We start from the raw sequence: 23,455 nt of genomic DNA on the forward strand, positions 1-23,455 counted from the left end.
CAGTTTAAGAATAAGGAGTAAGCCATTTAGAACGGAGACAAGGAAACACTTTTTTCTCACAGAGAGTGGTGAGTCTGTGGAATTCTCTGCCTCAGAGGGCGGTGGAGGCAGGTTCTCTGGATGCTTTCAAGAGAGAGCTCGATGGGGCTCTTAGAGATAGCGGAGTCAGGGGATGTGGGGAGAAGGCAGGAACGGGGTACTGATTGGAGATGATCAGCCATGATCACATTGAATGGTTGATCTGAGGCAGCCACTCTCTGGGAGAAAAAGTGTTTCCTCGTCTCCGTTCTAAATGGCTTACCCCTTATTCTTAAACTGTGGCCCCTGGTTCTGGACTGCCCCAACATCGGGAACATGTTTCCTGCCTCTAGCCTGTCCAAACCCTTAATAATCTTGTATGTTTCATAGCAATGTATTGAGCAATGTAGACTAGGAACCAGTGACCTCATCCACACTTTACCCCAGGAGCCGCCGATTTGTAAGGTAAGTTGTCTAATATTCAGGAAACCCAAATCAAATGCAGAACAGCGGGTGGGGAAAGCCAGACCTGGTCTCATTGTCACTCTGGGCTACACCTCTGAACACTGACATGAACTCACCAGCAGAGCTAATAAAACCATAGGCTTTCTGCAAATGCTGAAGAAACATTACCGAATAGTGAAAGGCTTGGACAAGTTCACGAGTTGTAGGAGTAGAGTTAGGCCATTCGGCCCATCGAGTCCACTCCGCCATTCAGCCGTGGCTGATCTCTCTCTGCCTCCTAATCCCATTTTCCTGCGTTCTCCCCATAACCCTTGACACCCATTAGAGTGGACGTGGAAAGGATGTTTCCACTAGTGGGAGAGTCTCAGACCAGAGGTCACAGCCTCAGAATTAAAGGACATCCCTTTGGAAAGTAGATGAGGAGGAATTTCTTTAGTCAGAGGGTGGTGAATCTGTGGAATTCTTTCCCTCTGAAGGCTGTGGAGGCCAAGTCAACGGACATTTTTAAGTGATTAGCAAGGGTGTCAGTGGTTATGGGGAGAACGCAGAAGAATGTGGGCGGAGGGAGAGATAGATCAGCCATCAGCCATGTTGAATGGCAGAGTAGACTTAACCATATAACCATATACCATATAACAATTACAGCACGGAAACAGGCCATCTCGACCCTTCTAGTCCGTGCCGAACACGTATTCTCCCCTAGTCCCATACACCTGCGCTCAGACCATAACCCTCCATTCCCTTCCTCATCCATATAACTATCCAATTTATTTTTAAATGATAAAAACGAACCTGCCTCCACCACCTTCACTGGAAGCTCATTCCACACAGCCACCACTCTCTGAGTAAAGAAGTTCCCCCTCATGTTACCCCTAAACTTCTGTCCCTTAATTCTCAAGTCATGTCCCCTTGTTTGAATCTTCCCTACTCTCAGTGGGAAAAGCTTATCCACGTCAACTCTGTCTATCCCTCTCATCATTTTAAAAACCTCTATCAAGTCCCCCCTTAACCTTCTGCGCTCCAAAGAATAAAGCCCTAACTTGTTCAACCTTTCTCTGTAACTTAGTTGCTGAAACCCAGGCAACATTCTAGTAAATCTCCTCTGCACTCTCTCTATTTTGTTGACATCCTTCCTATAATTAGGCGACCAAAATTGTACCCCATACTCCAGATTTGGTCTCACCAATGCCTTGTACAATTTTAACATTACACTTGATGGGCCGAATGGCCTAATTCTGCTCCTATCACTTTATGACCAAATGAAACTCGAGGGGTACCCAGAAAAACCACATGCGGTCTCGGGGAGAAAGTACAAACTCAATTCAGTTCAGTCCAGTTTATTGTCACGTGTACCGAGGTACAGTGAAAAGCTTTTGTTGCGTGCTAACCAGTCAGTGGAAAGACAATACACGATTACAATCGAGCCATTTACAGTGTACAGATATATGATAAGGGAATAACGTTTGGTGCAAGTTAGAGCCAGCATAGTCCGATCGAGGCAAACTCCGTACAGACAGCATCCGTAGTTGGGATCGAACCCGGGACTCTGACGCTGTGAGGCAGCAACTCTACCGTGCCCCTCTGGAAGGGTGGACATTGGGAAAACACCTAAACTCGGGGGGGATGGTGACTGATCTGTGGACATGAATGGTCTGGTGTCGAGTGAGACTTTTAACAGAGTCATAGAGTGATACAGCGTGGAAACAGGCCATTCGGCCCAACCTACCCACACCGGCCAACATGCCCCAGCTACACTAGTCCCACCTGCCTGCGCTTGGTCCCTATCCCTCCAAACCTGTCCTATCCATGTACCTGTCTAACTGGGATAGTCCCAGCCTCAACTACCTCCTCTGGCAGCTCAGCTCGTTCCGTACATCCATCACCCTTTGTGTAAAAAAGTTACCCCTCAGATTCCTATTAAATCTTTTCCCCCTCACCTTGAACCTTATGTCCTCTGGTCCTCAATTCACCTACTCTGGGCAAGAGACTCTATGCAGCCACCCGATCTAACTGGAGAATGAGTGAACATATGCGTGTGCTGCTCTGAACCTCAAGGGACAAGAGTGTTTTAATGTCATAAGGATAGAACAATGAAATTCTTACTTGCAGAAGCACAACAGAGCATGTTCACATAATACACTGTAAACAATATAATAAATAAGAAAAAAAGCTAAGTGTGTGTGTATATATATATGTATATATACTCACACACATAGGTACACATTACAAACAAACAAACACTACGAGTGCAATAATAATAATAATAATAATAATAGTCTGTTGTAGTTCAGAGCTTGTTTTGAGGTTGTTGCGTTTAATTGCCCGATGGCTGCTGTTCCTGAACCTGGACGTTACGGTCTTCAGGCTCCTGTACCTTCTTCCTGATGGCAGGGGTGAGTCGAGTGGCATGGCCATTGGTGGTGTGGGTCTCTGGTGATGCTGGCTGCCTTTCTGAGGCAGCGACTGCGGGTAAAACCCTTCGACGGCGGGGAGGTCAGAGCCGATGATGGAGCGGGCAGTGTTCACCCCTTTTTGCCGTCGCCTCCGCTCCTGGGCGTTCGACATGCCGAGCCAGGCAACTCTCCGTCTGTTGGACCGAGCGCGTAACTTTAATGAGGCAGGGTAGCAGAGCGACCAGCAATGAAACATTTTTAATTAGCTTGCAAGTCTTAGTATAAGTGGCAATAAAACGATACGGACCTGGTTGTGGGCAAACAGAAACCATTAAATAATGTCACCTCATAGAGATGTCACTGCACACCTAGGCTATGAACTCATTTTTTTAAATTAATAAACACACATTCACAAAATGTGGGCATTTGCAACAGGGAGAATGTTAATTGCCAGCCAGGAACTAACCTTGAGGAGGTTAGCAGTTCCTTTTTTACACTTATGGAAATATGGCGCCGAAACTGGAACTTGGGACCACCGAGTCCGCACACCAGCGACCCCGACCCCCCCCCCCCCCCCCCGTACACTTGCACTGTCCTTCACCCACAAGCGACAATTTACTGAAGCCGAATAAACTGCCAGTTCTCTGGATGCTTTCAAGAGAGAACAGTGGTAGAGTTGCTGCCTCACAGCGCCAGAGAGCCAGGTTCGATCCTGACTACGGGTGCTGTCTGTACGGAGTTTGTACATTCTCCCCGTGTCCCCGATGTTGGGGGAGTCCAGAACCAGGGGCCACACAGTTTAAGAATAAGGGGTAAGCCATTTAGAACGGAGATGAGGAAACACTTTTTCTCACAGAGAGTGGTGAGTCTGTGGAATTCTCTGCCTCAGAGGGCGATGGAGGCCGGTTCTCTGGATGCTTTCAAGAGAGAGCTAGATAGGGTTCTTAAAAATAGCGGAGTCAGGGGATATGGGGAGAAGGCAGGAACGGGGTACTGATTGGGGATGATCAGCCATGATCACATTGAATGGCGGTGCTGGCTCGAAGGGCCGAATGGGCTACACCTGCACCTATTGTCTATTATACACAACTGGAAACAAAGATGCTGGTTTATAGAGGCATAGAGAGTGATACAGCGTGGAAACAGGCCCTTCGGCCCAACTTGCCCACACCGGCCAACAAGTCCCAGCTACACTAGTCCCACCTGCCCGCGTTTGATCCATATCCCTCCAAACCCATGTGCTCGTCCAACTGTTTCTTAATAGTTGGGAGAGTCCCAGCCTCAACTATCTCCTCTGGCAGCCTGTTCCATACACCCACCACCCTTTGTGTGAAAAAGTTACCCCTCAGATTCCTATTAAATCTTTTCCCCTTCACCTTAAACCTATGTCCTCTGGTCCTTGATTCACCTACTCTGGGCAAAAGATTCTGTGCATCTACCCGATCTATTAGTCTCATGATTTTATACCAAGGATGTGCTGGTGTATCTCCATAGGTCAGGCAGCATCTCTGGAGAAAAATGATGAATGACATTTCAGGTCGGGACCCATCTTCAGACTGGAGAAGAGACTCTGTGTGTCTAAGTTATGCTATTTGGTGTAAACCGGTGTATACAATTATGAGAGGAATAGATCGGGTAGACGCACAGAGTCTCTTGCCCAGAGTTGGGGAATCGAGGACCAGCATTACCTGTAAATTAAAACAGAATGAGAGTAAAGGGCATCATGGTGGAACAGTGGTAGAGTTGCTGCCTCACAGCGCCAGAGAGCCAGGTTCGATCCTGACTACGGGTGCTGTCTGTACGGAGTTTGTACATTCTCCCCGTTGACACACTAGAGGCAGGAAACATGTCCCCGATGTTGGGGGAGTCCAGAACCAGGGGCCACACAGTTTAAGAATAAGGGGTAAGCCATTTAGAACGGAGATGAGGAAACACTTTTTCTCACAGAGAGTGGTGAGTCTGTGGAATTCTCTGTCTCAGAGGGCGGTGGAGGCATGTTCTCTGGATGCTTTCAAGAGAGAGCTAGATAAGGCTCTTAAAGATAGCGGAGTCAGGGGATATGGGGAGAAGGCAGGAACGGGGTACTGATTGTGGATGATCAGCCATGATCACACTGAAGGGCGGTGCTGGCTCGAAGGGCCGAATGGCCTACTCCTGCACTTATTGTCTATTGTCTATTGACCTACGTTGGTTTTCTCTGAGATCTTCGGGTCCCTCCCACACTCCAAAGACGTACAGAAGGAAGTGCCTTCAGAGAGTGGTGAGGACAGCGGAAAAAATCATAGGGACTTCTCTTCCTTCCATCATGGACATGGGGTACAAGCGCTGTCTGATTAGAGCTAAGGGCATTACCAGAGCCCCCACACACCCACAATTTGGACTGTTTATACTGCTTAACTCTGGGAGGAGGTGCTGCAGCATGAAGAGCGGTACAACCAGGTTCTGCAACAGCTTCATCCCCCAGGCCATAAGATTACTGAACAAACAACAAAACCGAGGCTAGAACTTTTTAAATATCGACACTTTTTAAAAACTTTTTATATATATTTATTTTACAGAACCATGCACATGAGGCATTTTTATGGACGCACCTAGCACTTTTTACTATTACCTGATTTTGGAGAGTCAAATGCAACGGAATTTCGTTCAAGGTGCACTGTGTCTAGGTGTATATCTGAATGACAATAAAGTTTTCATTCATTCATTCGATTTGCAGGTCAGTTGGCTTAGTGAAGGGGGGTCATGATGGAAGCCTCCTCCCCCTGGCGATCCCTGGAAGCGACTCTGTGATGCGTCGGGCGACAACTCTGTCACCATGATGGACGATGACACAAGCCAACAGCGAGCTCCATCGCCTGACACACACACACGCGCACGAACAAACGGGTTGTTGTAAATGTAAACATTCTCCCAAGTGTGTGTAGTGTAGTGTTAGGCTGAGGGGGTATGGTTGGTGTGAGCGGACTCGGAGGGGGGAAGGGGGGGGGGGGGTGTGGGGTGGGGATGCAAAGGGCCTGTTTACGCCCCGTATCTCTACATTAAACTAAAAAATATGTACGTGTGAAAATGGCGGGTGATCAAAAACCATCAGAGTGGTTCACGAGGTTAATTCCTGGGATGGCGGGACTGTCATATGTTGAAAGAATGGAGCGACTGGGCTTGTATACTCCGGAATTTAGAAGGATGAGAGGTGATCTTATTGACATATAAGATTATTAAGGGTTTGGACACGCTAGAGGCAGGAAACATGTTCCCGGTGCTGGGGGAGTCCAGAACCAGGGGACGCAGTTTAAGAATAAGGGGTAGGCCATTTAGAACGGAGATGAGGAAAAGTGTGTAAGAGAGAACTGCAGATGCTGGTTGAAATCGACGGTAGACACAAAATGCTAGAGTAACTGAGCGGGTGAGGCAGCTTCTCTGGAGAGAAGGAATGGGCAACGTTTCAGGTCGAGTCCCTGAACTTCAAACGATGAAAAACTTTGAAAAACTATGAAAGACGATGAAAAACAGAAATGATGAAAAACTTTTTCACTCAAAGAGTTGTGAATCTGTGGAATTCTCTGCTCAGAGGGCAGTGGAGGCCGGTTCGCTGGATGCTTTCAAGAGAGAGTTAGATAGAGCTCCTAAAGATAGCGGAGTCAGGGGATATGGGGAGAAGGCAGGAACGGGGTACTGAATGTGGATGAACAGCCATGATCACATTGAATGGCGGTGCTGGCTCGAAGGGCCGAATGGCCTACTCCTGCACCTATTGTCTATTGAGTGTACAATATACCGGGGCACAATTCTCCCCCCCCAAATTTTTTTTCCCCCATATCTCTCGTTTCCCTCTCCCGCGACTCTAATGCCCCTGTCCCACTTAGGAAACCTGAACGGAAACCTCTGGAGACTTTGCGCCCCACCCAAGGTTTCCGTGCGGTTCCCGGAGGTTTTTGTCAGTCTCCCTACCTGCTTCCACTACCTGCATGTACAACCTCCAGCAACCACCTGCAACCTCCGGGAACCGCACGGAAACCTTGGGTCGGGCGCAGAGTCTCCAGAGGTTTCCGTTCAGGTTTCCTAAGTGGGACAGGGGGCACTACAGTCTGAGGAAGGGTCTCGACCTGAAACGTCACCCATTCCTTCTCTCCAGAGTTGCTTGCCTGTCCCCGCTGAGTTACTCCAGCGTTTTGTGTCTGTCTAGTGCGGGGAAGTAGGCAGAAGGACAGAAGCATAAGAGGGACCAAGAGTAATCGCAAATTACAGCGCTAATTGAACTGGTTTCGCGACAGAAAATAAAATGGAGATGGAAGGCCCCAATTTGTCGACGGTTATTACATTTTACAGCTGATGAAGGCAGGGAGGGAGTGATGTGGAACCAAAGGTTAAACACTTCTGAAAACCCCTTCACGTCGCTGTCGAAACCATCACATTGAGGAGTCTATTTTTTAAAGGCTATTCATCATCGCTCCCTTTGCTCTGACCTTCTAAACTCATCGAACCTGGGGGTTTTAAATCCTTCCTACTCACTGGTGTCACTACCATTGTCGCAGATATTTTAAATTAGTCAATAAACAATAGATGCAGGAGTAGGCCATTCGGCCCATCGAGGCCAGCACCGCCATTCAATGTGATCATGGCTGATCATCCCCAATCAGTACCCCGTTCCTGCCTTCTCCCCGTATCCCCTGACTCCGCTACCTTTAAGAGTCGAGCGAAGTCCCGTGAATCATAGTAACATAGACAATAGGTGCAGGAGGAGGCCATTCGGCCCTTCGAGCCAGCACCGCCATTCAATGTGATCATGGCTGATCATCCCCAATCAATAACCCGTGCCTGCCTTCTCCCCAAATCCCTTGACTCCACTAGCCCCTAGAGCTCTATCTAACTCGCTCTTAAATCCATCCAGTGATTTGGCCTCCACTGCCCTCTGTGGCAGAGAATTCCACAATGGATCCTAATCCGTCGGATTATTTCTCTCTCTAATCTTTCCACCGCCAGGCGCGCGCTCTCCAGATGAAGTGATACCCAGGCGGGCTTAGTATCATTCACAAAACTCATTTTCCATCCCATTAGAAGCTGACCAGCCGCAACCTTGGGCCGTGACGAGAGAGGTTACTGGCGTGAGGTCCCCGCGCATGGCGAGATCCCATGCAGTGTTCGTGAAAGGCCTGGGCAGAGTGGATGTGGACAGGATGTGGACAGGACTTCTACCGCTGCACCATCGAGAGCATCCTTACCAACTGCATCACAGTAGGGTATGGCAACTGCTCTGTCTCCGACCGGAAGGCATTGCAGAGGGCGGTGAAAATTGCCCAACGCATCACCGGTTTCACGCTCCCCTCCATTGAGTCTGTCCAAAGCAAGCGCTGTCTGCGGAGGGCGCTCAGCATCGCCAAGGACTGCTCTCACCCCAACCATGGACTGTTTACCCTCCTACCATCCGGGAGGCGCTACAGGTCTCTCCGTTGCCGAACCAGCAGGTCGAGGAACAGCTTCTTTCCGGCGGTTGTCACTCTACTCAACAACATACCTCGGTGACTGCCAATCCCCCCCCCCCCCCCCCCCCCCCCCCCCCCCGGACACTTATTTTTTTTTAAATTCAAATCGTTTGCTATGTCGCTCTTCAAGGGAGATGCTAAATGCATTTCGTTGTCTCTGTACTGTACACTGACAATGACAATTAAAATTGAATCTGAATCTGAATCTGATGTCCTCCCCCACTGGTGGGAGTCCAGGACCAGAGGGCACGGTCTCAGGATTTGGGAACTCCAAGCGGCGGAGTGTGCGTTCCGATCCATCCCGACGTCGGGGTTTTCGAGCGTCCCGACGAGAGGGCTTGTACGTCGGGCCGTCCGTAGCACCGACTACGGAGCGTACATGGCCTCGACCACCGGTCCTTCTTGCGTTTGAGGCAGCAGAGGTTATTGAAACATATAAGATTATTAAGGGCTTGGACACGCTAGAGGCAGGAAACATGTTCCCGATGTTTGGGGGAGTCCAGAACCAGGGGTGTGTTCATGTTAGATTCTATCATGTATCTTTTTATTGTGTGGCTGCATAGCAACTCAAATCTCACTGTACTAATTGGTTGCATGTGGCAGTAAATGTCTCTTGAACTTGAACTTAAACTCTTGTAGATTTCTGGGGGATTGGATTGAATGAGGTGAGATCTGTTGCTGGGGATGATGCCATGAGTCTCCTTGTAGGCAGCACACAAGCGGGCTTTGGTACGCCTCGACTCCAGTGACTCCCAGCCGGCTGAACTAAGACGAGCAGTCCCCTTAAGAACAGATGGCGGGAGGAAAGGGCGTAGAACTCTGAAGCCTCGCTGATAAACTTGCCGTGCGTTGATTCTTCAACGCTGGCAGGGCCGTCGAAAGCACTAACACCCAAGGGTCCACCCCATCGTGGGGTAAGCACAAAGCTGAATTTATCAAGGGCAGAGAGAAGGCAGTCAGTGCCCATTTGGAGGAACAGGAAGGATTCCAAGAAAATTAATGCAGGGTTCATGGTCTGACTGACAGCGGAGTCAGTAACTGGAGGACACGGGGTTTTTATTTAAAGTGAATTAACCGCAGTGGAGACTGTGCAGGAAGGACCCGCAGATGCTAGTTTAAACCGGAGATTGGTGCAAAAAAGTTGGAGTAATGCCCCTGTCCCACTTAGGAAGCCTGAACAGGAACCTCTGTAGACTTTGCGCCCCACCCAAGGTTTCTGTGCGGTTCCCGGAGGTTTTTGTCAGTCTCCCTACCTGCTTCCACTACCTGCAACCTCCGGGAACCGCACGGAAACCTTGGGTGGGGCGCAAAGTCTCCAGAGGTTTCCGTTCAGGTTTCCTAAGTGGGACAGGGTGCATAACTCAGCGGGTCAGGCAGCGTCTCTTGAGGGAAGGAATGGGTGTCGAGAGAGCCTTCTTCAGACCCGAAACGTCACCCATTCCTTCTCTCCAGAGATGCTGTCTGAGCTGCCGAGTTACTCCAGCATTTTGTGCCGATAGGAAGTAGTTTATCATTCATTCAGCGATGCCAGGTTTCAACTTCACAATCTTGAAAGTGCAGTAAAGGGCCTGTCCCACTGAGGCGATTTTCTCGGCGACTGCCAGAGACTACGACAATGGAATTCACCGAGGTCAGCACCAGCTACAACCTACGACAGCACCTACATCATAGAAACATAGACAATAGGTGCAGGAGTAGGCCATTCGGCCCTTCGAGCCTGCACCGCCATTCGATATGATCATGGCTGATCATCCAACTCAGTATCCTGTACCTGCCTTCTCTCCATACCCCCTGATCCCTTTAGCCACAAGGGCCACATCTAACTCCCTCTTAAATATAGCCAATGAATTGTGGCCTCAACTACCTCCTGTGGCAGAGAATTCCACAGATTCCCCACTCTCTGTGTGAAAAATGTTTTCCTCATCTCGGTCCTAAAAGATTTCCCTCTTATCCTTAAACTGTGACCCCCTTGTTCTGGACTTCCCCAACATCGGGAACAATCTTCCTGCATCTAGCCTGTCCAACCCCTTCAGAATGTTGTAAGTTTCTATAAGATCCCCCCTCAATCTTCTGAATTCTAGTGAGTACAAGCCGAGTCTATCCGGTCTTTCTTCATATGAAAGTCCTGCCATCCGAAGAATCAGTCTGGTGAACCTTCTCTGTACTCCCTCTATGGCAAGAATGGCTTTCCTCAGATTAGGGGACCAAAACTGTACGCAATGTACATCAACTGTACGTCAGGAGAAGACAAGCCCACCACGGTCGCTGATTGGCGCCGAAACGTTTTGAACGTTTCAACATCCAGCGGCGACCAGAAAGACGCTATGACTCTTTGGACGACTGAGGAGACAATAGACAACAGGCAATAGGTGCAGGAGTAGGCCATTCGGCCCTTCGAGCCAGCATCCACAATCCTCACTGATCATCCACAATCAATATCCACAAAATCGAATGGTATGTTGGCTTTCATAGCAAGAGGATTTGAGTATAGGAGCAGGGAGGTTCTACTGCAGTTGTACAGGGTCTTGGTGAGACCACACCTGGAGTATTGCGTGCAGTTTTGGTCTCCAAATCTGAGGAAGGACATTATTGCCATAGAGGGAGTGCAGAGAAGGTTCACCAGACTGATTCCTGGGATGTCAGGACTGTCTTATGAAGAAAGACTGGATAGACTTGGTTTATACTCTCTAGAATTTAGGAGATTGAGAGGGGATCTTATAGAAACTTACAAAATTCTTAAGGGGTTGGACAGGCTAGGTGCAGGAAGATTGTTCCCGATGATGGGGGAGTCCAGGACAAGGGGTCACAGCTTAAGGATAAGGGGGAAATCCTTTAAAACCGAGATGAGGAAAACTTTTTTCACACAGAGAGTGGTGAATCTCTGGAACTCTCTGCCACAGAGGGTAGTTGAGGCCACAGTTCATTGGCTATATTTAAGAGGGAGTTAGATGTGGCCCTTGTGGCTAAGGGGATCAGGAGGTATGGAGAGAAGGCAGGTACGGGATACTGAGTTGGATGATCAGCCATGATCATATTGAATGGCGGTGCAGGCTCGAAGGGCCGAATGGCCTACTCCTGCACCTAATTTCTATGTTTCTATGTAATACCCCGTTCCTGCCTTCTCCCCATATCCCCCTGACTCCTCTATTTTTAAGAGCCCTATCTAGCTCTCTCTTGAAAGAGACTAGGAGACTACTCTTGACCATACAGGCGACACCCCGACGACCATGTGTAGGGACAGCATAGTCCCCTAAAAAGTCGCCTGGTTCCAAAATGAATTGAAAGCAGGCATGAAAGGGGAAGAGGTACCGGCACTCTGAGACAGGGCTGGGGTACGAGATGTATTTTGATTGATCTAACCAGCCGGCCCGCTCCACTACAAAGGACACACCGACTCCTTCTTTCCACAAGTGTCTGCATAATTCACAGCTCAATGTGACCAGCTCCCCAGAGCTGCAAGCGAGTTCAAAGGATGGCTGATTTCATTAGCTTTTCTCAATCCACTCTGGGAATTCAAACAGGCTTCGGAGAAACACCGATTTTCAGTTTTCTCAGTGTCGTTGATTGTCACTTGTACCGAGGTGCAGCGCTAACCAGTCAGCATAACCTTTAGTTGCGCGCTAACCAGTCAGCGTAAAGACGATGCGTGATTACAATCAGGCCATTTACAGTGTACAGATACGTGGTAGACAAAAATGCTGGAGGAACTCAGCGGGTGGGGCAGCATCTATGGAGCGAAGGAATAGGTGACGTTTCGGGTCGAAACGTCACCTATTTCCTTCGCTCCATAGATGCTGCCTCACCCGCTGAGCTCCCCCAGCATTGTTGTCGACCTTCGATTTTTCCCGCATCTGCAGTTCTTTCTTAAACATTTCGTGTGCAGATACATGATGAGCGAATAACGTTTAGTGCAAGGTAATGCTGGCAAAGTCCGAGCAAGGATTGTCCGAGAGTCACCAATGTGAGTAGTTCAGGACTCCCCTCTGTTTGTGGAGTCCGTACGGACCGCATCGACACTATCCCACACACACACACTAGGGACAATTTCACATTTACGCCAAGCCAATTAAACTTGCAGACCTGCACGTCTTTGGAGCGTGGGAGGAAACCGGAGTGCCCGGAGAAAACCCAGGCAGGTCACGGGGAGAACGTACAAACTCCATATAAACAGTGCCCGCAGTCAGGATCAAACTGGGGTCTCTGGCGCTGTGATGCAGCGACTCTACCGCTCAGTTGTTGACATGGTTGCACGCTGGAAGGACAGTGGAGAAGTAGAACAAAATCTGCCATCTCGCGTTAAACGGCAGGTGTAAAATCAATAAAGGGTTGACAGTTTCAGGCATGTTGGAACACTGAGTTACAGCAGTTCACACTAATGACAGCACAGAAGGAACTGTTGGAGTATTTTAGCAAAGAGAACTCAAAGTGCTTTAAGCAGCTTCAATTAATCTCACTTGGGGTCTGGCATGCTTCCATTAAAGTTGACTTCCAATCCCTGCAAACAAAAGTTTTCACATCAAGAAACTGAGGTCTTTGCCCCCATTGCACGCCAAGGCCTGCTCAATCTCCCAGTCGCTAACTCCAAAGGAGTACAGGTTTGAAGGTTAGACACAAAATGCTGGAGTAAGTCAGCGGGTCAGACAGCAGCTCTGGAGAACAGCAATAAGTGCCGTCTCGGGTCGAGACCCTTCTTCGGTCTGGAGAAGAGTCTCGACCCCAAACATCACCTCTTCCTTTTCTCCAGAGATGCTGTCTGACCCGCTGAGTTACTCCAGCATTTTGTGCCCATCTTCGGTGTAAACCGGCATCTGCAGTTCCTTCCTGCGCAGGTTAATTGGCTTCGGTAAAAAGTGTAAATTGTCCCTCGTGAGTGTATAGGATAGTGATTGCTGGTCGGTGGGCCAAAGGGCCTGTTTCCGCAATGTATCTCTGGTCTAAAGTCCAACCATTTTAACTACTCTTCCAATTCCCTGACCTTTCTGTCCTGGGCCTCCTTCATTGCCAGAGTGAGGTCCCTATGCAAACTGAAGGAACAGCACCTCATATTCCGCTTGGGCACCTTACACCCCAGTGGTATGAACATTGAATTATTCACCCCTCTCTTCCCTGTGCCCCACCCTGGTGCACACTTATGTCTCCACTCTCTCACTCCACTTTGGACAGGTTGGGTGAGTGGGCAGATGCAAGGCAGATGCAGTTTAATGTGGATAAATGTGAGGTTATCCACTTTGGTGGCAAAAACAGGAAGGCAGATTATTATCTGAATGGAGTCAAGTTGGGAAAAAGGGAAGTACAACGGGATCTGGGGGTCCTTGTTCATCAGTCACTGAAAGTAAGCGTGCAGGTACAGTAGGCAGTGGCCTTCTTAGCCTTCTTAACAGCATAGGAGCAAAGAGGTCCTTCTGCAGTTGTACAGGGCCCCAGTGAGCAGTGTGTGCAGTTTTGGTCCCCTAATTTGAGGACATTCTTGCTATTGAGGGAGTGCAGCGTAGGTTCACAAGGTTAATTCCAGGGATGGTGGGACTGTCATATGCTGAGGGAATGGAGCAGCTGGGCTTGTACACTCTGGAGTTTAGAAGGATGAGAGGGAATCTTATTGAAATATATAAGTAAGGGTTTGGACAGGCTAGAGGCAGGGAAACATGTTCCCGATGTTGGGGGAGTCCAGAACCAGGAGCCACAGTTTCAGAATAAGCGGTAGGCCATTTAGAATGGAGATGAGGGAAAAATGTTTTCACACAGAGTTGTGAGTCTGTGGAATTCTCTGCTTCAGAGGGCGATGGAGGCCAATTCTCTGGTGGCTTTCAAGAGTGAGTTAGATAGGGCTCTTAAAGATAGCGGAGTCAGGGGATATGGGGGAGAAGGCAGGAACGGGGTACTGATTGTGGATGATCAGCCATGATCAGAAGGTATTGAGGCCATGGCATTGCTATTTAAAGGGCTGATTGGCTAGGGGGATCTACTCCTGCACCTATGATCAGCCATTGTGAATGGCGGTGTAGGCTCGAAGGAACTTGCCTATTGCACCTAATGGTCGCTGGTCTATGAATGCGGACTGTCTCGGTGGGCTGAAGGGCCTTATTCCACCCTGAATCTCCAAACTAAACTAAGCTACTGTACACTGGGCTTTGAACATCGAGGTTATCTGGTTCAATGGTTCGATGCCACTTTATTTTTGAATGTTTTAATTAGAAAACAAAGTCTATATAAAGCGTTAAGGCAATTGAAATTATATAGACTGCTGCCAATATAAGTGAGCTAGTTCTCCGTGATAATGAAGGAACAATCGTTACTTATGAATTATGCGCATAATGGCAGTCTTGTTTTTTTTTTACCTGACTGATGTGGGATAAATCACCCGATCATCTTTGTTCGAGCTGTACCTTAATCAGGAGGTCACAGAGTCATGGAGTGATGCAGCATGGAAACAGGCCCTTCGGCCCAACTAGCCCACACTGTCCAATATGCCCCATCTACACTGGTCACACCTGCCTGCGTTTGGCCATAACCCAAAATGGTGTCAGGTAAGCAAAGAGGGGGAGAAATGAAGTTTCTATAAGATCCCCCTCAATCTTCTGAATTCCAGCGTGTACAAACCGAGTCTATTCAGTCTTTCTTCATATGAAAGTCCTGACATCCCAGGAATCAGTCTGGTGAACCTTCTCTGTACTACCTCTATGGCAAGAATTTCTTTCCTCAGATTAGGAGACCAAAACTATACGCAATACTCCAGGTGTGGTCTCAGCAAGACCCTGTACAACTGCGGTAGAACCTCCCTGCTCTCATACTCAAATCCTTTTGCTATGAATGCTAGCATACCATTCGCTTTCTTCACTGCCTGCTGCACCTGCATTCCTACTTTCAATGACTGGTGTACCATGACACCCAGGTCTCGTTGCATCTCCCCTTTTCCTAATCGGCCACCATTCAGATAATAGTCTACTTTCCTGTTTTTGCCACCAAAGTGGATAACCTCACATTTATCCACATTATACTGCATCTGCCATGCATTTGCCCACTCACCTTGCCCACTCACTATTCAAGTCACCTTGTAGCCTCCTAGCATCCTCCTCACAGCTAACACTGCCCCCCAGCTTTGTGTCATCCGCAAACTTGGAGATGTTGCATTCAATTCCCTCATCCAGATCATTAATATATATTGTACATAGCTGGGGTCCCAGCACTGAGCCTTGCGGTACCCCACTAGTCACTGCCTGCCATTCTGAAAAGGACCCGTTTACTCCTACTCTTTGCTTCCTGTTTGCCAGCCAGTTCTCTACCCACATCAATACTGAACCCCCAATACCATGTGCTTTAAGTTTGTATACTAATCTCTTATGTGGGACCTTGTCGAAACCCTTCTGAAAGTCCAGATATAACACATCCACTGGTTCGCCCTTATCCACTCTACGTTACATCCTCGAAAAATTCTATAAGATTTGTCAGACATGATTTACCTTTCATAAATCCATGCTGACTTTGTCCAATGATTTCACCACTTTCCAAATGTGCTGCTATCCCATTTTTAATAACTGACTCCAGAATTTTCCCCACCACCGATGTTAGACTAACTGGTCTGTAATTCCCCATTTTCTCTCTCCCTCCCTTTTTTACAACTGGTGTTACATTAGCTACCCTCCAATCTTCAGGAACTATTCCAGAATCTAAAGAGTTTTGAAAAATTATCACTAATGCATCCACTATTGCTGCGGCTACTTCCTTAAGTGCTCTGGGGTGCAACTTATCTGGCCCTGGGGATTTATCGGCCTTTAATCCATTCAATTTACCTAACACCACTTCCCGGCTAACCTGGATTTCACTCAGTTCCTCCATCTCATTTAACCCCCGGTCCCTTGCTATTTCCGGCAGATTATTTATGTCTTCCTTAGTGAAGACAGAACCAAAGTAGTTATTCAATTGGTCTGCCATGTCCTTGTTCCCCATGATCAATTCACCCGTTTCTGACTGCAAGGGACCTACATTTGTTTTAACTAATCTTTTCCTCTTCACATATCTATAAAAACTTTTGCAGTCAGTTTTTATGTTCCCTGCCAGTTTTCTTTCATAATCTATTTTCCCTTTCCTAATTAAGCCTTTTGTCCTCCTCTGCTGTGCTCTGAATTTCTCCCAGTCCTCTGGTAGGCTGCTTGTTCTGGCTAATTTGTACGCATCATCTTTTGTTTTGATACTATCCCTGATTTCCCTTGTTATCCACGGATGCACTACCTTCCCTGATTTATTCTTTTGCCAAACTGGGATGAATACTTGTTGTAGTTCATCCATGCAGTTTTAAAATGCCTTCCATTGCATATCCACCGTCAACCCTTTAAGAATCATTTGCCGGTCTATCTTGGCCAATTCACGTCTCATACCCTCAAAGTCACCTTTCTTTAAGTTCAGGACCCTTGTTTCTGAATTAACAATGTCACTCTCCATCCTAATGAAGAACTCAACCATATTATGGTCACTCTTGCCCAAGGGGCCACGCACAACAAGACTGCAAACTAACCCTTCCTCATTACTCAATACACAGTCTAGAATAGCCTGCTCTCTCGTTGGTTCCTCTACATGTTGGTTTAGAAAACTATCTCGCATACATTCCAAGAAATCCTCTTCCTCAGCACCCCTGCCAATTTGATTCACCCAATCTATATGTAGAATGAAGTCACCCATTATAATTGTTTTACCTTTGTTGCACGCATTTCTAATTTCCTGTTTGATGCCATCCCCAACTCCACTACTACTGTTAGGTGGCCTGTATACAACTCCCACCAGCGTTTTCTGCCCCTTAGTGTTTCGCAGCTCTACCCACATCGATTCCTGTCTTCTGCATTGTTGCATGTTCCGTGCAGTTGGCGGTTACGGTGGCGCAGCGGTAGAGTTGCTGCCTTACAGCTAATGCAGCGCCGGAGACCTGGGTTCTATCCCGACTACGGGAGCAGTCAGCACGGAGTTTGCACGCTCTCCCCGTGACCTGGTGGGTTTTCTCCGAGATCTTGGGTTTCCCCCCACACTCCAAAGACGCACAGGTTTGTAGGTTAATTGGCTTGGTGTAAATGTTTAAAAAAAAATCATCCCTTGTGGCTTGTAGGATGGTGTTAATGTGCGGAGATCGCTGGTCGGCGCGGACCCGGTGGGCCAAAGGGCCTGTCATCGCGCTGTATCTCTGAAACTAAAAACTTTCAAGAGCGAGCTTGATAGGGCTCTTGAAGATAGCGGAGTCAGGGGATATGGGGAGAAGGCAGGAACGGGGTACTGATTGTGGATGATCAGCCATGATCACATTGAATGGCGGTGCTGGCTCGAAGGGCCGAATGGCCTTCTCCTGCACCTATTGTCTATTGCCTTAAAACTACAAACTATCACCTCTTCCTTTTCTCCAGAGATACTGTCTGGCCGGCTGAGTTACTCCAGTTTCTTGTACTTATCTCCTGTATGTTCTGAGCACTGAGACTTGGCCCCATAAAGCATAGTGTAGCTTCCGGCCCATGGACAAGTGGGTGATTGCAGATCCATCTGGAAATTTTCAATCAAATACACAGGAACACTGGCGTACGACTTCCTCCCCCCCCCCCCCCCCCCCCCCCCCCCCCCCCCCCCCAAGGCATTGCTTTCCCGTTTAAAAGAAACGCACTGTGTGAAATCTCCATTTCTACAAGGTAATAAATTTGTGTGGCCTAACTTCAAATCCCCAAACACTTAGCGAAAACACATGCCGAGAAAATAGGGTCTAATGACTTTGAACAGTCTGGACATGAGTTGCGGAGAGGAAATAGGTCAGTGTTTTGGAACATTCCGAAGCATGAACACACGCTCGTTGCTGGAACATCACGACAGTCTCGAGTTTCAAGTTGACTTGACATTGTTCAGCTTAGTTTAGTTTATTGTCACGTGTTCTGAGGTTCAGCGAGAATATCATATCATAAGATCACGTGGTAATGGCAGAATTAGGCCATTCGGCCCATCAAGTGTACACCACCATTCAATCATAGCTGATCTACCTCTCCCCCATAACCCCTTTAGAAAATAGACAACAGGTGCAGGAGTAGGCCATTCGGCCCTTCGATCCAGCATAGCCATTCAATGTGATCGTGGCTGATCATCCCCAATCAGTACCACGTTACAGCCTTCTCCCCATATCCCCTGACTCCACTATCTTTAAGAGCCCTAGCTAGCTCTCTCTTAAAAGTATCCAGAGAACCGGCCTCCCCCATCCTCTGAGGCAGAGAATTCCACAGATTCACAACTCTCCTGCCTTCACCCCATAACCCCTGACACCCATACTAATCAAGAATCTATCTATCTCTGCCTTAAGTATATCCACTGACTTGGCCTCCACAGCCTTCTGTGGCTATGAATTACGCAGATTCACCACCCGCCGACTAAAGAAATTCCTCCTCAAAGTTCCTTCCTAAAAGAACGTCCTTTAATTCTGAGGCTGTGTGTGACCTCTAGTCCTGGACTCTCCCACTAGTGGAAACATCCTCTCCACATCCAAAAGCTTTTGTTGCACGCCAGCCAGCGCAAAGACAAGACATGATTACAAACAAGCCATTCATAGAGTACAGATACAGGCTGGCTCGGTGGCGCAGCGGTAGAGCCACTGCCTCATAGCGCCAGAGACCCGGGTTTGACCCCTCGACTACTGGTGCTGTCTGTACGGATTTTGAACATTCTCATCACGACCGCGTGGGATTTCTCCGAGATCTCCGGTTTCCTCCCACACTCCAAAGTCTTACAGGTTTGTAGGTTCCGTGGCTTGGTCTAAATGTAAATTGTCCCTAGTGTGTGTGTGAAGGGCCCGTTGAAGGGTGGGTTGAAGGGCCCGTTTCCACGCTGCATCTCTAAATATGATAAGGGAATTACGTTTAGTGCAAGGTAAAACCAGTAAATTGCAGTCAACGATAGACACAAAATGCTGGAGTAACTCAGCGGGACAGGCAGCATCTCTGGAGAGAAGGAATGGGTGACGTTTCGGGTCGAGACCCTTCTTTACAGGTTTACTGGTTTCCTTTATTATCATTCAGACCGAAGTCTGAACGAAATTTCGTGCCTGCAGTCATACATACATACAATACAATAAAAAAAACAACAATAAACACATATTAACATCCACCACAGTGAGTGCACCTAGCACCTCCTCACTGTGATGGAGGCAAAAGTCTTAGGTCTGCAGTCTCTTCCCTCCTCTTCTCCCTCTGCGCTGAGGCGATACCCCACCGGGCGATGTTAAAAACAGTCCCGCGGCTCAATCACCGCGGCCCGGGGTGGTCGAAGCTGCCGTCCACCAGTCCTGCTGACACAGCCGCTGGCTCGTGGCCGAACCCCGGACTCAGGTCACCGCCGTCAGAACGCCGTCCCAGCCACCGGACCGCCGTTCCAGCCCCGTGCCGGACCGCCCTCACGTAAGTTACCGTCTCAGCCTCGCGCCAGGCCGCCCCGACATGGGCGCCGCTCCTCCCTCGGGCTGGTGTCAGGGTAATGGGCGAGACAAAGGTAGAATGTAGTCGGAGACGGTAAGACTGGCGGGAGAACTGGGAAGGGGAAGGGATGGAGAGAGAGGGAAAGCAAGGGTTACTTGAAGTTGGAGAAGTCAATGTTCATACAGCTGGGGTGTAAACTACCCAAGTGAAATATGAGGTGCTGCTCCTCCAAATTGCATTGGGCCTCACTCTGACAATGGAGGAGGCCCAGGACAGAAAGGTCAGATTGGGAATGGGAGGGGGGAGGTGAAGTGCTGAGCCACCGTGAGATCAGGTAGGTTAAGACGGACTCAGCGGAGGTGTCCAGCGAAACGATCGTCGAGCCTGCGCTTGGTCTCGCCGATGTAGAGAGGTTGACACCTGGAACAGCGGGTACAGTAGATGAGGTTGGAGGAGGTGCAAGTGAACCTCTGCCTCACCTGGAAAGACGGTTTGGGTCCTTGGATGGAGTCGAGGGAGGAGGTAAAGGGACGGGTGTTGCATCTCCTGCGGTTGCAGGGGAAAGTACCCGGGGAGGGGGGTGGTTTGGGTGGGAAGGGACGAGTTGACCAGGTAGTTTCGGAGGGAACGGTCTCTGTGGAAAGCAGAAAGGGGCGGAGATGGGAAGATGTGGCCAGTAGTGGGATCCCGTTGGAGGTGGTGAAAGTGTTGGAGTTAGAGAAGACATTGTTCATACCCCAGGGGTGTTAGAGAAGTCAATCGTATTGAAACATATCATGTTATTGAGATCGTATTGAAACATATAAGTTAATTGAGGGTTTGGACGCGCTAGAGGCAGGAAACATGTTTCCGATGTTTGGGGAGTCCAGAACCAGGGGCCACCGTTTAAGAATAAGGGGTAAGCCATTTAGAACGGAGACGAGGAAAAACTTTTTCACACAGAGAGTTGCGAGTCTGTGGAATGCCTCAGAGGGCGGTGGAGGCCGGTTCTCTGGAAACTTTCAAGAGAGAGCTAGATAGGGCTCTTAAAGATAGTGGAATCGGGGGATATGGGGAGAAGGCAGGAACGGGGTACTGATTGGGGATGATCAGCCATGATCACAGTGAATGGCGGTGCTGGCTTGAAGGGCCGAATGACCTACTCCTGCACCTAATGTCTATTGTCTATGGCCTTTTGTTCATGCCGCTGGGGTGTTGGAGATGTCAATGTTCATAAAAGTGCAATCAAAGATAGTCCGAGGGTCCCTGATGTGGTAGACAGGCCTGGCACCATGACTCGCGGATGGCCAGCTTGGCCAGGCCCAGGAGCAACCCAACCAGGACATCCTCTGCCCTACCCTCTCCCCTACGCACAGGGTGTCCGAAGAGATGAGGGACATGTAGCCAGAAGGCAACGGTGCAGCCTCTTTAGGTATTGGAACAGGGGCTGCAGCCTCACGCACTCCATGTACACGTGGTACACAGACTCTTCCAGCCCGCAACAGTGGCAGGCGGCTGGCGAGTCTGTGAACCGCGAGAGAAACAGGTTGCAGGGGACAGGGCCGTGTCCTGTAGTGTGGAAAAGCCACCGAGCCAACCCCCTGCTCGACCCCCGGAGACCAGGGACTGGAGAGGATGGAGCCAGTGACGGGGAGGAGGAGGTGAGGAGCGAGGAATGAGGCCGGAGGAGAGGAGGTGGAACTGGGGGTCTGGACCGCCGTGCCGAGCCATGTCGGCTGCGGGATGCTCCCACCCTCCCGGGGCACAGAGGTGGACGGGCGAGGACTGGAGAGGGACTTCAGTTCCCAGGTCGATCCACACCTCCAAGGAAGGCCACAGCTGGAGGCCCTGCAGAAGCCTGGGACTCTCCTGGATCAGGCACCCCATGATACTTCGAGCGTGGTCTAGACTGAACATGGCGCCAAAACCTGGCGCCTCTTGCATGCGGTCTCAGTACACTTTGCTAATCGGGGATTACACTCACGTACAGAAATTGTCAGTCAGCCCTCACCTCATTCTCATCCACTTCACCTCCCGGTACTTTTCCACCAGTCCTTCCTTCTCCTCACCTGCCTGCCTGCCACTCCCCTCTCATCAGCCCAACTCTCCTCACCTGTTGCACTCAGTTGCCTCTAATCACCTATTAACCCGGTATATAGACTCTCCTCACCGCTCACACAGTGCCAGATTGTTCTCAGCGTTCATGCAAGACTCTCCAGCGTTTTCCCGACTGCCTACACGGATTCGAACCTGCCTGCCCCTGACCATTCCGTCCTGTCGTCTTCTCGGATATCACCTCAGCCTTCTGTCCCCGACCACGGCCTTCGTCCCGTACCTCCTGGTTTCTGTCTGCCTCTCTCCTGGGCTGTTTGGTGTATCCCTGCAACGGCTCCTTCACTTCCTGCCTGGCTTCCACTCTCCTTTCGTCTGTCCCTCGCTGGTTTGTTTGCATCGTGTGTTGGATCTCCTGGTTACCGGACCTTCCGCTACCTCGACTACGTCTCCTGCCTGCCCCTCTTCGGAACCCTCGCTCAATCCTGAGCCTCTGTGTGAGTACGGTGTACCCGTTCCTGTGTTACTACTCTGTGCTGCTATTGGGTCCAAGCTATACCCGTTACAGAAATACCTTAAGGGCCTGTTCCACGTCGATTTTATTTGGCGTTATATCAGTGTTGCCAAATGATTTTGAACATTTCAAAATCCAGCGTTGACTAAAAAACGTTGCGACACCCAGAAAAACGGCGCGCGCCAATAGGTCATCACGTCATCACGCTGCATCACGGCACGACACCACCGCGTCACTGATGTTTCGGTGACCTGATACGTCAAATGATGCCGGCAGAGGCCAAAAAAAATCGCCAAGTAGGACAGGCCCTTGCAAGAACGGCACGGTGGCGCAGCGGTAGAGCTGTTGCCTCACAGCGCCAGAGACTTTGCGTTCGATCCTCACCACAGGTGCCGTCTGTACGGAGTTTGTACGTTCGCCCCGTGATCGCGTGGGTTTCCTCCGGATGCTCCGGTTTCCTCCCACATCCCAAAGTCCGTGCAGGTTTGTAAGTCAATTGGTCTCTGTGTAATGTCCCAAGTGTGTAGGGTAGAATTACTGTGCACGGGCGATCGCTGGTGGGTGGGCCGAAGGGCCTGTTTCCACACTGTGTCTCTAAACAAAACTAAACTAAACTAAAGCGACCTTTAAAAAGACATTTGAACAGGTACCTGTACATGGCTAGGAAAAGTTCAGAAGGATTTGGACCAAACCTGAACAGGTGAGACTAGCGTCGAGTTTGCGTTTAGTCTATAGTCACGTGTGCCGAGGTACAGTGAAAAGCTTTTGTTGCATGTTCACCAGTCAGCGGAAAGACAATACATGATTACAATCGGGCCATTCGCAGTGTACACCGTGATGATCGCATTTGTATCGAAATGGGACGTATCACGTGAAGGTATGATAAAGGGATAAAAATATTTAGTGCAAGATAAAAGCAGTAAAGTCCGATCAAAAATAGTCCGAGGGTCTCCAATGCAGTAGATAGTAGTTCAGCACTGCTCTCTGGTTGTGGTAGAATGCTTCAGTTGCCTGATAACAGCTGGGAAGAAACTGTCCCTGAATCTGGAGGTGTGCGTTTGTTTTCACACTTCTGTACCTTTTGCCCGATGGGAGAGGGGAGACGAGGGAGTGGACCGGGGTGCGACTGGT

Source organism: Leucoraja erinacea, chromosome 10 (genome assembly GCF_028641065.1).
Source record: "Leucoraja erinacea ecotype New England chromosome 10, Leri_hhj_1, whole genome shotgun sequence".
Taxonomy (NCBI): domain Eukaryota; kingdom Metazoa; phylum Chordata; class Chondrichthyes; order Rajiformes; family Rajidae; genus Leucoraja; species Leucoraja erinaceus.